Source organism: Trachypithecus francoisi, unplaced genomic scaffold (assembly GCF_009764315.1).
Source record: "Trachypithecus francoisi isolate TF-2019V2 unplaced genomic scaffold, Tfra_2.0 Lachesis_group11, whole genome shotgun sequence".
NCBI lineage: Eukaryota > Metazoa > Chordata > Mammalia > Primates > Cercopithecidae > Trachypithecus > Trachypithecus francoisi.
The window spans coordinates 66,328,978-66,345,699 of record NW_022681456.1 but is presented as its reverse complement, the minus strand read 5'-3'; the positions used below and the strand labels follow the sequence as shown (position 1 = coordinate 66,345,699).

Sequence of the window (16,722 nt, the reverse complement as noted above, 5' to 3'; positions counted from 1 at the left end):
GACTCACCTCATTTGACCCCGAGCATATCACCATCAGGGGTGTGCAATTCAAAGTACAGCATCACAGCAGACAGAACAATGGCTTGGCCAAAGATGTCCGTGTCCTTATCCTCAGAACATGTGAACGGGTTAGGTTGCATGAGGTTTTGACTGCGTTGTGTTTTCCCAGAATTCGTATGTTGAAGCCTAACCCCCAATGTGTCTGTATTTAGAGATAGGGCCTTTAGGGAAGTAATTAAGGTTAAATGAGGTTGTAAGGATGCTGTCTCTATTAGTCCATTTTCACACTCCTGATAAAGACATACCCAAGACTGGGAAGAAAAGAGGTTTAATGGACTTACAGATGCACATGGCTGGGGAGGCTTCACAATCATGGAGGAAGACAAGGAGGAGCAAGTCACATCTTATGTGGATGGTGGCAGGCAGAGAGAGGGAGCTTGTGCAGGGGAACTCCTCTTTTTAAAACCATCAGATCTCATGAGGCTTATTCACTATCATGAGAACAGCATGAGAAAGACTTGCCCCCATGATTCAACTACCTCCCACCAGGTCCCTCCCACAACTCATGGGAATTCAAGATGAGGTTTGGGTGGAGACACAGCCAAACCATATAATCTCACCCCTGACCCCTCCCAAATTTCATGTCTTCACATTTCAAAACAATCATGCCTTCCCAACAGTCACCCAAAGCCTTACCTCATTTCAGCATTAACTCAAAAGTCAACAGTCCAAAGTCTCATCTGAGACAAGTCAAGTCACTTCTGCCTATGAGCCTGTAAAACTGAAAGCAAGTTAGTTACTTCCTAGATACAATGGGAGTACAGACATTGGGTAAATAGAGCCATTCCAAATGGGAGAAATTGGCCAAAACAAAGGGGCTACAGGCCCCATGCAAGTTCGAAATCCAGCAGGGAAGTCAAATCTTAAAGCTCCAAAATGATCTCCTTTGACTCCATGTCTCACATCCAGGTCATGCTGAGGCAATAGGTGGGTTCCCATGGTCTTGGGCAGTTCTGCCCCTGTGGCTTTGCAGGGTACAGCCTCCCTCCTGGCTGCCTTCATGGGCTGGCATTGAGTGTCTGTGACTTTTTCAGGCACACAGTGCAAGCTGTCAGTGGATCTACCATTCCAGGGGCTGGAGGACAGTGACCCTCTTCTCACAGCTCCACTAGGCGGTGCCACAGTACAGACTCTGTGTGGGGGCTCCCACCCTACGTCTTGCTTTCACATGCCCTAGCAGAGGTTCTCCATGAGGGCCCTGCCCCTGCAGCAAACTTCTGCCTGGGCATCCATGCATTTCCATACATCTTCTGAAATCTAGACAGAGGTTCCCAAACCTCAATTCTTGACTTTTGTGTACTCGCAGGCTGAACACCATGTGGAAGCCACAAAGATTTGAGACTTGCACCCTCTGAAGCCACAGCCTGAGCTCTACATTGGCCCCTTTCGGCCACAGCTGGGGTGGCTGGGACACAGGGCACCAAATCCCTAGGCTGCACACAGCTTGGGGACCCTGGGACCAGTCCACGAAACCACTTTTTCCTCCTAGGCTTCCGGGCCTGTGATGGGAGGGGCTGCTGTGAAGACCTCTGACATGTCCTGGAGGCATTTTCCCCATTGTCTTGATGATTAATATATGGCTCCTCGTTGCTTATGCAAATGTCTGCAGCCAGCTTGAATTTCTCCTCTGTAAATGGGATTTTCTTTTCTATCTCATTGTCAGGCTGCAAATTTTCCGAATTGTTATGCTCTGCCTCGCTTGTAAAACTGAATGCCTTTAACAGCACCCAGGTCAAATCTTGAATGCTTTGCTGCTTAGAAATTTCTTCCACCAGATACCCTAAATCATCTCTCTCAAGTTCAAAGTTCTACAACTCTCTAGGGCAGGGGCAAAATGCCACCAGTCTCCTTGCTAAAGCATAACAAGAGTTACCTTTGTTCCAGTTCCCAACAAGTTCCTCATTTCTATCTGAGACCACCTCAGCCTGGACTTTATTATCCATATTGCTATCAGCATAAAGCCGTCCAACAAGTCTCTAGGAAGTTCCAGACTTTCCCACATTTTTCTGTCTTCTTCCAAGCCCTCCAGACTGTTCCAACCTCTGCCTATTACTCAGTTCTGAAGTCGTTTCTGCATTTTCGGGCACCTTTTCAGCAGCGCCCCACTCTACCAATGCCAATGTACTGTGTTAGTCCATTTTCACACTGCTGATAAAGACATACCTGAGACTGGGAAGAAAAGAGGTTTAAAGGACTTACAGTTCCACATGGCTGGGGAGGCCTCACAATCATGGAGGAAGGCAAGCAGGAGCAAGTCACATCTTACGTGGATGGCGGCAGGCAAAGAGAGAGAGTGTGTCAGATCTCATCAGACTTATTCACTATCACAAGAACAGCACAAGAAAGACTTGCCCACATAATTCAGTTACCTTCTACCGGGTCCCTCCCCCAACAGGTGGAAATAAAAGATGAGATTTGGGTGTGGACACAGCCAAACCTCATCAGTGTCCTAATCCAATAGGACTGGTGTCCTTATAAGAGGAGGAAGAGGCATCAGAGCTCACGTTATCTCTACGTGTGCAGAGAGGAAAAACCATGTGAGGACACAGGAAGAATGCAGACATCTACAAACCAAGGAGAGGCCTCATCAGAAACAGATCCTGCTGGCACTTTGATCTTGGACTTCCAGCCTCTGGAATTGTGAGAAAATCAAGGTCTGTTGTTTAAGCCACCAGCCTGCGGTATTTTGTTATGGCAGCCTGAGTACTGAAGCCGCGTAACAGAGAGGAATTAAAGTTGCAGATGGAATTAAGGTTGCTAATCAGCTGACACTGAGATGTGGAGAGACGCTTGGATTATCCAGGTGGATCCAATGTAATCCTTACACGTGGAAGGAGGCAAAGGTAATGAGGTCCTATTGACACCTTGGTTGTAACCTAGTGAGAGCTGTATTGAATCTTTAACCTAAAACACTGTAAGATAATCCATTCACATTATTTTAAACAACTACATTTTTGGTAATTTATTACAATATCAAGAGAAAATCAGTATAAACATGTTAGGGCGTATTATCTGTTTAATAACACTTTAATGAATATTTTGGATATACACACATATTTGGGATTCATTTCCTCCGGAAAGAAACATTGCTATAGGGAACAGTAAAATGACAAATTTTATTCTATTTATAACCCCTATAAGTTGCCACTATGAGAACACCGAGTAAATGGAATAAAAAAGAGCACAAATTTGCCCTTTCACCTTATTTTTCTTTGCCAAAACCAAAACCCATCAGAAGCAAAAAGATTAAAGAACTCTGTATTTAAATTTAATTCACGATTTAAATAAAGCAAAATTGAGGGTAACGTAATACCTGCCTGCAAAGGTACTTTGGAGTAATAGCTAATTGTCACCTTTATAATCATTACTTTTGAGAGAGAGAGAGAAAGAGGCTGTGTGTGTGTGTGTGTGTGTGTGTTTATTGTATTGTATTATATTGTGTGTGTGGCTTGTTCAGAGATTTTGAGAAACCATTTGTGGTTTCAGGACTCACAGCCATTGAAGGCAGCTTTCCATTACCATACTTTGAAAAAAGACTTCAGTATTCTCTCTGGATTTTCTGTTCTCTCTTGTCAATAATCCATTTTTATTAGTTGTTAAAGAAACCAACCCTTAATTTCCTTCACAGTAAATACAGTATTACCTGTGCTGATCTCTGAAAAGGCCTGTCTTAATACCAATTAACTTTCGAAGTACTCACAGTTCCTATTATTTTATCATCTCTGGAAAAATAAAAAGGAAGAGAGCACATAGTCAAATGCACACATTCTCCTTTTCTCAATTGGAAGTGATTTTCTCCCTCCAGCCTCTCTTTGTTCCTTAGCCCTCTGTGCTATCTTAACTTTGTATCAATTACTTACATTTACTCTTTAAACACCTTCCTTAATTTGCTCCAACTCCTCTGCAGCTTTAGATAGTAATTCTTTTTATTTTTATTTATTTATTTATTTATTTTTTGAGACGGAGTCTCGCTCTGTCACCCAGGCTGGAGTGCTGTGGCCGGATCTCAGCTCACTGCAAGCTCCGCCTCCCGGGTTCACGCCATTCTCCTGCCTCAGCCTCCCGAGTAGCTGGGACTACAAGCGCCGCCACCTCGCCCGGCTAGTTTTTTGTAGTTTTTTTTAGTAGAGACGGGGTGTCACCGTGTTAGCCAGGATGGTCTCGATCTCCTGACCTCGTGATCCGCCCGTCTCGGCCTCCCAAAGTGCTGGGATTACAGGCTTGAGCCACCGCGCCCGGCCTAGATAGTAATTCTTTTTAAATTCCCCTTTTCATAGTACACATGCTTTGAAGAACTTTAAAAGAAAATACTAGTATTTAAAATTGAGACTTAAGATGATCATGTTCTTGTAGGCAGATGTAAACGTTGTAGTTATACTCTCTTGAGTATTTTTTTTAGTAGTGTTAGAACTCTCAGCAGTGGTTACAACTGGTTTGTGCTGCAAACAGTTTTAGTGATGGTATCCTAAATGCCTGTGCTCTGTACTCATTATATATAAAAGGTAGCATAACACAATGATCCAATTCATAATATGTCTTCCCCTAATTTTTATATCACACTTTTCAATTCTGAGACAGAATTTGGCTGAAGTATTTAAGATTTTCTTATGGTTTTGAGTTGTTTAAATGTTGATACGTATATTTCCAAATATGACCTCATTGGAGAGTCAGCGTGTTTGGCTAACAGTTAAATAAAGTTTATAAGCTTACAAAAAGGGTTGCATACTACAGCCAAGTTGAAAAAGTAACATTTGGGCACAAAGCTACTTGGCTTACTTTCATTGGTTTGGTCTTTTGTGTTATTAGGCAAATAATTTCATTTTTTAAAATTTCTGCTGTTGGGCAAATGAGCCTGTTGTTGAGGCTTACTCATATGAATGTTTAAATTTTTCTTCTCTGACATCAGTCATTCATCAAAACCACCTGCGTTCCAAAATCTATATTTATGTCTCCACTCTATTATGGTTTTGCATTATTCATCTACTAAATATCTTTTCAGTACCATTGTTCACCATTGCATCTCAGTACCTAGAATAGGAAGAAGAGCTAACAAGAATAGTTCCTAATAATTAGGATCACTAATTATGTGCCAGGCACTGCTCCCTATAGCCCTCTGATGTAGGCACTATTGTTATCCCCATTTTACAGATGGGGAAGCTAAACCATAGGCAGAGTGTCTTAGGTAGGACTGCTATAGTAAAATATCATACACTGGGTGGCTTAAACAACAAACATTTATTTCTCACAGGTCTGAAAGCAGGGAACTCCAAGATCAAGGTGCTGGCAAATTCGGTTCTGGTGAGGGCCCTACTCCTGGCTTTCAGACAGCTGCCTTCTTGCTGTGTTTTCGCACGATGGAGATAGAGGGAGTCTGGTTTCTTGCTCTTCTTGTAAGGACATTAATCCCATCATTGGGTTCCCACCCTCATGACCTCATCTAAACAGAATTACCTCCCAAAAGTCCCACCTCCTAATACCATCTCAGTGGGGACGGGGCTTTAACATGTGAATTTTGGAGGGATACATATGTTCAGTCCATAACACAGAGGAAGTAACTCATCCAAGGCCTCATAGCTAAAAGGTGGTAGAGTTGGAATTGAACCAAGGATTCACACTTGAAAGTCTGTTTTTAACCACAATGAGTGAGTGAGTGAGGCACTCATGTTTCCCAAATTTCTTGAAACAGAGTAAAAATTTGGCGAAAAACATATAGCCTGTGGGAAACAAATACTACTTGGAAAGGCATAACAGCTTCTCACCTGTTGAAGAGTATCTCATCTTCCTGACCTCCTGTGTAAACAAACAAAAAAACCATACCCAGCATCACTCTGTTACTCTGTTATACTGATGTTGAAGGACTTTTGCATACAGTTCTGGAAACTGGGACAACTGAGCACTACTGACCTGCCACAGGGATGTTGTGAAGGGTAATGAATCTTTGTAGAATGTTTAAGACATGAGTGAAAGACTTTGAAGTAATGCAAATTCTTATAAAATACAAAAGTTATTGCTGGCTGGGTGTGGTGGCTCACACCTGTAATCCCAACACTTTGGGAGGCTGAGGCGGGTGGATCACGGGGTCAGGAGTTTGAGACCAGCCTGGCCAACATGGTGAAACCTTGTCTCTATTAAAAGTTCAAAAATTAGCCAAACATGGTGTCACATGCTTGTAATCCTAGCTACTTGGGAGACTGAGGCAGGAGAATCACTTGAACCTGGGCGGCGGAGGTTGCAGTGAACCGAGATTGTACCACTGCTTTCCAGCCTGGGGGACAGAGCGAGACTCTCTCTCAAAAAAAAAAAAAAAAAAATTATTGCTTTCATATTGTTATTGTCCCTTGGAATCTTTGCTATCAGTGTACTGTGTACTTCCTGCCTACCTCTGAGTTTGTAAAGTAGGTAAAAGAACAGATGTGATTGCTAAGAATATAGCATTGACCTCTATGTAAAATTTATAGGTTCTCACACAGAGTGCTGAGGCTTTTGATCAGCATCTTTGAAAGTATTGCTTGCATACCCTTCAAGTAAAAGATCATTCTAATTATTTCATAGTCATACTTTACATGAAAGATCTTTGTACATAATTGGAAAATCTTTAATAAGCTTTGATTAATGATGCTGGCTTTAATTTGAACTTCATATTATTGTTTTCCAAATGATTTCCATAATAGAGAACATGGTGGATCTAAGCATGAGATTTTAAGTTCCTGCCTTTCAAAGGTGTGGCTAAAAAGGAGGAGGATAGAAAACACTGTGTACCCTCATGCCAAGCTCTCCGTGTAGGGACATTATCTTCACCATTGCATTTCATCTTCAAAACAGCCCTGCAAGGTAAGCATCTGTATTTTATAGATGGGAAAAACTGAGATTCAGAAAGTTTACATAACTACACATCTGGTAAGGGCTAGAGCCGAGATCCATTTCCTGCTCTGTCTTTTCTCACAGTTGTTGCAACAACGCCACCGAGCTGACTCACCACCCCAGGAGTCAGTGAAGGCTTCCCCGAGGAAGCAGTGTTTGAGCTGAGCCTTGAAACAGAAGTAAGAAGACTCCAGGTAAATGAGAATAGCAAGTGCATTTCAGGCAAAGGAAAGGAAGTGTTAACAAGTAGGTGTGCACTGTGAACAAGCAAGTGTGAACAATGACTGTCAGGGCAAAAAGCATGCATTTTATGAGGCTGGCAGGAGACCCAGTATTACAAGTAGGAGATTCCAAAGGACCACCAATACTGGACCTGCTCGCCATACAACTGTAGAAATGGGAATGCCTGATCTCCAAATTCTCATTAATCAGAGAAAATAAGAATGTGGTAATGAAATCATTTTTTCTTGAGGTGTGTTCTTAACTTCCAACTAAATTTTCACTGCTGAATCCTCATAGCCAACACTGCACAAGTGTTATTGACACAGTCCATTGGACCCAGAGAATAGAGAAGATGCTAGATTCACGCCATTCTCCTGCCTCAGCCTTTAGGGAGTAGCTGGGACTACAGGTGCTGCCACCATGCCCGGCTAATTTTTTGTATTGTTTTAGTAGAGACGGGATTTCACCGTGTTAGCCAGGATGGTCGCCATCTCCTGACCTCGTGATCCACCTGCCTCGGCCTCCCAAAGTGCTGAGATTACAGGCGTCCGGCCGCTGCTAGGCTTTTGGCTTTCTCGAGGCTGGCACACAATTGGTGTGCATTTAAATCTCCCTTAAGCAAAGTGTAGAAAAAGAAGTGCTTTAACAAATTTGAATCAATGGATCTTTCACATGTGCAAGATCTGAGACTAGAGACTGAAAGTTTTTTCATTATATTAATAAATCACTAGTGCTTAGCACGTAATCGTTTCTTAATTCTTTTCAATAGATAAGCAAATAAGTAGATTTTGAAAACATCTTTTAAATTCCTGTTAAATATCTTGTTTTAAACATACATCTGAAATAAATCTTTCCCTACACATATTAAAAAACCTTTTTCTTTTGGGGTTTACAAATAGGCTCTCCAAGAAACAGGGGCAAAGAAAATTCCAAGGAAACTACACCTATTAGAAAAATCTTTGTGTTCGTTGAGAACTGTACCATGTAACTTTGTAAGGCAATATTTTATTTAATTTTCTTAAACTTTGTTATAAAGGGATGTCACTATAGTGATACTGTTTTAGGTGGATATAATACTTGCCTTTATCCTTTTTTATTGATTTTTAAATATTATACATATTTTAATTAGCGGCAATTTTACAATAGCGTGAGGCTCTTAGAAAAGTGTTCATTTTTGCTCATGAGAAATGGGAAATGTGCTGGAGTTTTGGAGTTCCATTTCAAAAAACTGAAGAAAAAATATATGTATATATGTATATAGTGGCTCCAACTGCATACTTTAATCAGCTTAGGAACAATTATCCCAAATTTCTTTCTTAACAGATAGTATTATTCTTTCCAAAATGACTAAAAGAATTTTCGAATAACGTTTATTTATGTGATAAAGTAATTATGTACAAGTTAGAAGTTGTGCTGGGGGCCTGGAAATTCTCAGAGAGAAATTCTATTTTCTCATAATTTCATGGCTTTTAAATATGTCACCATTGCGTAGAGTTTTCACAGCAGCTGGTAGAGATGTAACATTAATTTTATTTGCCTAGGGAAGGGAAGGAAGTAACTGGCCGTTGTGGATATGTGATATAGTAGGGAAGACTAGGTTACTCTGAAGTAGTTTCCAGCATTAATACCCTAGGTATTGCATTGAATTATTTAAGAAGGTGGGGAAAGTTCAGAAGAAAATGATTGGAATGATAGTACTAAAACTTCGGTGAGGTATGATTAGTGGAATTGGAAATATTTATCCTGGACAGCATAGGAGGATATAAAACTAGTTTCAAGTATTTGTAGAGCTGACAAGTAGAAGAGAAATTAAGGAATTGTTTGTATTGTCCTATGGCCTTAAGCAGAAGCTATATGGAGTCTTTTGCCTCAAAATGAGCACAAAGATGTCCAAAGAGGCAAAGTAAGTTCTCATTCAAGATGGCAGACAGCACGTATCTCCTTTCTACTTCAAATCTCATAGAAATGTCAACAAAGAAGAAGTAAGAGTAATAAACTAAGGACTACTGGGTACAGAAGAAAGAGCATCAGAAACTAGGGATATAGACAAGTTTCTTGAAAGTGGAAACACTTGGAATTGTATTAACAGGTTAAATCGCATTCACAGGAGAAGGCTGCAGTAGAGGCTAGAGCTGTTTTTCCTGGCAGCAGACCCAAAGAGAAGCTCAACACTTGGAGTATGAAAGGAGAGTTGGAAAGAAATCAACTGTGGAATAACTGCGTGAGTCATAGTCCACGTTCTCCTTCCCTGCATCACATGCTTAGGCTAAAACCAAAGGACTAATATTTAAAATAATTGAATAGTCTTGGTGAGAAGGAGCCCTAGTTGGGGTGATGCCCCATCTGAGTAAACTTCTTCCCATTTTTGCTGGGAAGTGGGAGAAGCAGGGAGGGGGACATCCAACTTTCTCTTCTTTCACTACAAGGTCTAAAGCAAAGGCTGCCAGTGACAGCCACTTGTGTAGACAAGAGAGAGCTGCACAAGGCAGAGCTATCTGCATTGAATGAGCTGACCTACCTCAGTTGTAGGTATGAATCTATAGCCAAGGATTATGAAAATATGAAGAAAAATGAGGACAAAAGAACAGGTTGAGAGAAAAAAATACACTGACTCTGGAGGAAATAGATAATGCAGGACATAGAAAATATCTTTAAAGTTATTCTATTTAGTATCCTCATGGAAACAAAAGTCAAGAGAAAGCATTTTTTAGTGCAAAATTAGATTGCTAAGAAAGAACAACTAAAACAAAAAAAAATTTGTTAAAATGAAAAAGTAACTGCTAAAGTTACCAGTTCAAGGGAAGACCTGAGAGAAAACGTTGAAGAAATTGCTCTAAACGTAGTGCAAAAATATAAAGGGTGGAAAATGTGGGAGAAAAGTGAAGAGATTTGAGAAAAGTGGTCCAAAATTTTAGCATCCAAAGGGATGTTCGGAAAGCGACAAAACAAAGAATAGGAGAGAATTTTCCGTAAGTGAGGAAATAGGATTGAGATTGTAAGAGCCCTAGAGAATGCAAAATAGGATGAATGAACAAACTTAGCCCAAGGCACATTTCTTGTGAAATTTTAGATATTGAGAATAAAGGGGAGAGTCTAAAAGCCAAAAGAATAGATTACTCAATGAGAATCCAATTGGAATGAGACAGATCATCAGCAACTGTAAATGCTAAGAAAAACAAAACAAGAAGCATGCCTTCAAAATGTGCAAAATAAATGTTTTTTGAACCTAAAATTCTCTACTTAGCTAAACTATCAATCAAGAGTGAGGCATTTTGAAACATGCAAGAACTCAGACCATTTACCACCCACAGACTATTTCTGAAAGAATTACTGAAGCAAAACAAAAAAGAATCCAAGTAGGAGGAAGCCATGGCCTCTAAGGAACAGTGGATCTTACCCAAGATTGTAATGAAATATAATTCCAGATGACAACCGAAGGGGTGGCCTGCCCCTCCACACCTGTGGGCATTTCTCGTTAGGTGGAACGAGAGACTTGAGAAAAGAAATGAGACACAGAGACAAAGTATAGAGAAAGAAAATGTGGGCCCAGGGACCGGCGCTCAGCATACAGAGGACCCACGCCGGCGCCGGTCTCTGAGTTCCCTTAGTATTTATTGATAATTATCTTTACCATCTTAGAAAAAGGGAAGTGACAGGATAATAGGTTCATCGTAGGGAGAAGGTCAGCAGTAAGACATATGAATAAAGATCTCTGTGACATGAATAAGTTTAAGGAAAAGTGCTGTGCCTTGACATGCATATGCAAACATCTTCATAAACCTTTTTAGTGCATAAAGAGCAGCATTGCGCTAGCAAGTCCCACCTTTCACTCTAAGGCGGTTTTCTCCTTTCTCAGTAAACAGAACATACAATCGGGTTTTACACCGAGATGTTCCATTGCCCAGGGACGGGCAGGAGACAGATGCTTTTCTCTATCTCAACTGCCAACAACCGCCAAGAGGCCTTCTTCCCTCTTACACCAGTCCTCCTCAGCACAGACCCTTCACGGGTGTCAGGCTGGGGGACGATCAGGTCTTTCCCTTCCCACGAGGCCGTATTTCAGACCATCACATGGGGAGAAACCTTGGACAATACCTAGCTTTCCTAGGCAGAGCTCCCTGCGACCTTTGGCAGTGTACGTGTCCCTGGGTACTTGAGATTAAGAGAATGTTGATGACTTTTAACCAGCAGGCTGCCTTCAGGCACTTGTTTAACAAAGCACACCCTGCACAGCCCAAAATCTGTTAAACCTTGAGTCACCACAGCACATGTCTCTTACAAGGACAAGGTTGGGGGTAGGGTCACAGATTAACAGCATCTCAACCACAGAACAAAATGGAGTCTCTTATGTCTACTTCTTTCTATATAGACACAGTAACAGTCTGATCTCTCTTTCTTTTCCCCACAACAACCTTGAGGCAGGCCTAGAAAGCCATCAGTCTAAATTAGAACCAGAAGTCAGATGCTCTGTGAAGAATCTCTTTCAGGAGGACATGGATTTCTTCTATAAATTGAATGACTGAGAAGCTGAGTGGTCTTGTGACAAGGCAAAGGCATGGTAGGTCACTGTGATAAGGTATCATCCGAACACTCTCCAAACTGTGAAGTAATTTTCTTCTTCTAATAGCAAAGGTTTATTGACAAGAGTTACATCTCCTCTATAGGCTCAAGGGCACTGCTGTACTTGGTTCTGCAGTGAACAATGATCTCCCTACAAATATTGTGAATGCTACTTTTCAGTTTAAAAAATCACTTTATAGACAATGTATCAAAAATTAATTGTAGTTATATGACAAGTGTGAAAACAATGTACACTGGAATGGAGGTTAGGAGAGAGGGAAGGAGCAAAGGAAGAAAGATATAATGATGTTGGATTATTTTCATTAGAAATAAGAAGAATTAAGAGACATTGCATCTACATTTGAGAAGTCAAAATAGGGTATTGAGCATCTTGTATAAATTTGTTAATTACAGTGATATCACACTAAGGCAGTATAACATAGTCGTTAAGAGCATGGATCCTGGAGCCAGAACACCTGCATTTGAATTTTTGCCCCACACTTCAACTTGGTCAAATTGCTTATCTGTGCCTTGGTTTTCTCAGCAAAAAATGAAGATAGTTAATATTTCACAAAGTCATTTGAAAATAAAAAGAGTTGATATATATAAAGTGCTTAGAACAGTCTTTGGCACGTAAAAATTATTCTATATCATCATATGTTACCTATGATGATAATGATGATGGAAAACAGCTAAACATCTGGAGAAAAGGGAACCATTGTACACTGCTGGTGGGAAAGTAAATTAGTACATTGATTATGGAAAACAGTCTAGAAGTTCCTCAGAAAATTAAAAATAAATCTACATATTACCCAGAAATCCCACTTCTGGGTATATATGCAAAGAAGTTGAGATAAGTATGCCAAAGAGATATCTGCACTCCCATGTTCACTGCAGCATTATTTACAGTACCCAAGAAATGAAATCAATGTTAAGTGTCCATCACTGGATGAATGGATAAAGAAAATGTGGGGAGGGGGATTAGGGAGATGTTGGTCAAAGGATACAAGGTTTCAGTTAGACAGGAGAAATACATTCAGGAGATTATTGTACAACATGGTGGCTATAGTTAATAACAATATATTGTATTCTTGAAAGTTGCTCTAAGAGAATACTTTTTAAGTGCTGTCACCATAAAAACGTTAAGCATGTGAGCTAACGCATATGTTAATTCGCTCAGTTTAGCTATTTCACAATGTATACATATTTTAAAACAACATATTGACATGATAAATATATACAATTCTTTGTCAGGTACAAAATTAAACGAAAATACAACACAAAACATTTAAAAATTAAAAAATAAAAATTTAATGGGCAGAAATCGGAAAAGGGAGATAGTAGCTTAAGAAAATTTATTTTTTCAATATTTTTAAAAATGAGGGATTAATGAATTTTTAAACTTGACAAATAAACAGAGGCATAACCATATTAAGAGTTATGGAAGCAATCTTCAGAGAAATTTCTATTTTGTCCTATTTTAAGGGTTTTTAAAAATTCATACAAGCACTACTTCTATTTAGTTTTTACCAATTTTACTGAGGTGTAATTGATGTACGATAAACTGCACATATTTAAAGTGAACAATTTGATACATTTTGGACTTAGATATACACCCCTGAAACTATCACAGTAATCAAGATGATGAACATAACCATCAACCGTCATGCTCTAAAGTTTCTTCATGCCCCTTGATAATCTCTTCTTTCTACCTCTTCCCACTCCCCCAATCTCAGGCAACCACCGTTCTGCTTCTGTGACAATAAATTGGCTTGCATTTTCTAGAATTTTATATCAATGAAATCATATAGTGTGTACTCTGACATCTGGCTTCTTTCATTCTGCATAATTATTTTGAGATTATTCACACTATACTGTGTAACAATACATTCATTCTGTGGATACACCACAATTAACAAATTTACTTGTTGATGGAAATCTGGTTTTTGTTTTGTTTTGTTTTTTCCTCCAGTTTTTGACTATTACAAATAGAACTGCTGTGATTGTTCATGTACAAGTCTTGGTGTGGGCATAGGATTTCATTTCTTTTGGATAAATAGAAGTGGAATGGCTGGATTATATGATAGGCATATGTTTAAATTTTTAAGAAACTGTCAAACTGTTTTCCAAAGTGTTTTACGGTATATGAGAATTCCAGTTTCTCCACATCCTTATCTTGGCAGTCAACTCTATCAGCCATTCTGACAGCTATGTTGTGGTATCTTATTGCAGTCTTATTTTACATTTCCTTGGTGACTATTTATATTGACTCTCCTCTCATGTTTTTGTTTGTCATCTGTATATCTTTATGGAAAAGTATCTGTTCAGATATTTTGGTCGTTTAAAAAAATTGTTTTTTTCTTTTTATTGAGATTTCAGTTTTCTTTATATATTTTGGATACAAAGCTTTCATTAAAGGTATGATTTACAAATATTTTCTTCCAATCTGTAGTTTGACTTTTTATTCTTTCATCTTTCATGCCTTTATTCTTTCATGCCTTCTGAATAATATAAATTTTTTATTTTGGTGAGACTCAGTCTTTACCTTTTTTCCTTTTATGGATTGTGCTTGGATGTTATGTTTACAAAATATTTGCATAACCTATGATCACAAAGATTTTCTAATGGGCTTAGTGTTAGGTTTTATATTGAAGTCTGTGATCAGTTTTAAGTTAATCCTTGTATATGGTATGAAACAAAATTCAATTTTTTTGCATACATGTATTCAATTGTACCAACGCCATTTGTTGAGTCTCTCCTTTCTTCACCAAATTGCCTTTGTACTTTTGCCAAACATCAGTTGCTGAAATATGTGCTGGTCTATTTGTGGACTCTATTTTGTTCCATTGATGTATTTATCTTAATTGTAATATCAGACTATATTGATTAGTCGTATAATAAGCCTTGAAACTACATAGTTCTCCAACTTTGTTCTTTGTCAAAATTGTTTTGACTCTTTTTTTTTTTTGAGATGGAGTCTTGCTCTGTTGCCCAGGCTGGAATGCAGTGGTGCAATCTCAGCTCACTGCAGCTTCCACCTCCTGGGTTCCAGCAATTCTCCTGCCTCAGCCTCCCTAGTAGCTGGGATTACAGGCATGAGCCACCGTGCCCTGCTAATGTGTGTGTGTGTGTGTGTGTGTATATGTATTTTTAGTAGAGATGGAGTTTCACCATGTTGGCCAGGCTAGTCACGAACTCCTGACCTCAGGTGATCCGCCTGGCTCAGCCTCCCAAAGTGCCGGGATTATAGGCGTGAACCACTGAGCTCGGCCTGTTTTGGCTCTTACAGGTCCTTTGCATTTCCATATGAATTTTAGAATCAGCTTGTTGATTTCTACAAACAAACTTTTTGAGATTTTTGTTGGGATTGCATTAGGTCTGTAGATCAATTCAGGAGGAATTGACATCTTGACAATATGAAGTCTTCTCACCCATGACCAATGTACATCTCTCCCATTTATTTAGGCCTTCTTTAATTTTTCTCAGCAATTTTGTAATTTGTAATGAAAAGATCTTGCCTATATTTGCTAGATTTATTCCTAAATATTTCATATTTTCATCCTATTGTTATTTTTAAATTTTCATTTTCCAATTATTTGTTGACAGAATATAAGAAATAAAATTTATTTTTGCATATTGATAGCATATTCTGTAAAATTGCTAACCTCACTTATTAGTCCTGCAAGTTTTTTTTTTTTAATAGATTTCTTCAGTTTTTCTATATAGGCAATCACATTGTTGGCAAAGAAAGATAATCTTACTTCTTATCCAATCTGGATGCTCTTTATTTCTTTTTTCCTCTATGACTGCACTGGCCACAGTCTTCAATACAGTGTTGAACAGAAGTTTGAGAGTGAGCATCCTTGTCTTTTTCCTGATTTTAGAAGGAAAGCATTCAGTCTTTTGCCATTAGGTAGGGTGTTAGTTATACTTTTTTGTATATGCCCTTTATCAGGTTGAGGAAGTTCCCATTTATTTTAGTTTTCTATAAAGTTTCATCAGGAATGTCTGTTGGATCTTGTCATTTTTTTAATGCACCGATATAATCATATGGTTTTTCTTATTTGATATGTTAATATAATGAGTTACATTGATTTTTTATTATACCAATCTTGCATTCTTAGGATGAGTCCCTCTTAGTCATTATGTATTACCCTTTTTATGTGTTGTTGGGTTTGGTTCCTTGAAATATTGTTTTGAACGTTCACATCTATGTTCATGAGATATATTGCTCTATGGTTTTACTTCTTTTCATGTCTTTGTTTGGTACTTAGGGTATTTAGCTCACCACATAGAATGAGTGGCTAGCTATTTCCTTGTCTTCAAATTTTTGGAAGTGTTTATACAGAATTGGTATTATTTCCTTCCCTAAATGTTTGATATAATTCTCCACTGAAGCTGAGTCTGTAGTTTCCTTTATAGGAAGGTTTCTATCTACAAATTCAATTTCTTTCACAGATATTGGGTTGTTCACATTATCTTTTTCTTTTTAAATGAGATTTGGTGGTTTGTGTCCTTTGAAAATTTAAAAGTGCTCAACATCATTGATCAGCAGAGAAATGCAAATCAAAAGTATAATGAGATATCAACTCATTTCAATTAAATTTGCTTATATCCAAAAGACAGCAATAACAAATACTGTTGAAGATGTAGAGAAAAGGGAGCCCTTCTACACTCTTGGTGGGGATGTAAATTAGTACATCCACTGTGAAAAACAGTTTGGAGGTTCCCCAAAAAGCTAAAAACAAAGCTACTATATGATCCAGTAATCCCACTGCTGGGTATATACCCCAAAGAAAAGAAATCAGTATATCAAAGAGATATCTGCACTCCCACGTGTGTTGCAGCCCTGTTCACAGTAGCCAAGATTTTGAAGCAACCTAAGTGACCATCATCAGATGAATGGATATAGAAAATGTGGTACATATACACAATGGAATACTATTCAGTCATAAAAAAAGAACGAGATACTGTCATTTGCAACAATGGATGAAACTGGAGATCATTATGTTAAGCGAA

The 16,722-nt window shown here is 38.8% G+C and overlaps 1 long non-coding RNA gene across 1 annotated transcript in view; it reads left to right on the top strand.

The window, feature by feature from the left end:
- Positions 1 to 6,336: 6,336 nt before the first annotated feature.
- The window catches only part of LOC117089789, a 72,422-nt gene continuing 62,036 nt past the window's right edge, over positions 6,337 to 16,722 (top strand). The window contains exons 1-3 of the long non-coding RNA XR_004439754.1: positions 6,337 to 6,891; positions 7,006 to 7,115; positions 9,251 to 9,364. This is a non-coding gene — a long non-coding RNA (uncharacterized LOC117089789). The remainder of the gene's footprint in view (positions 6,892 to 7,005; positions 7,116 to 9,250; positions 9,365 to 16,722) is intronic.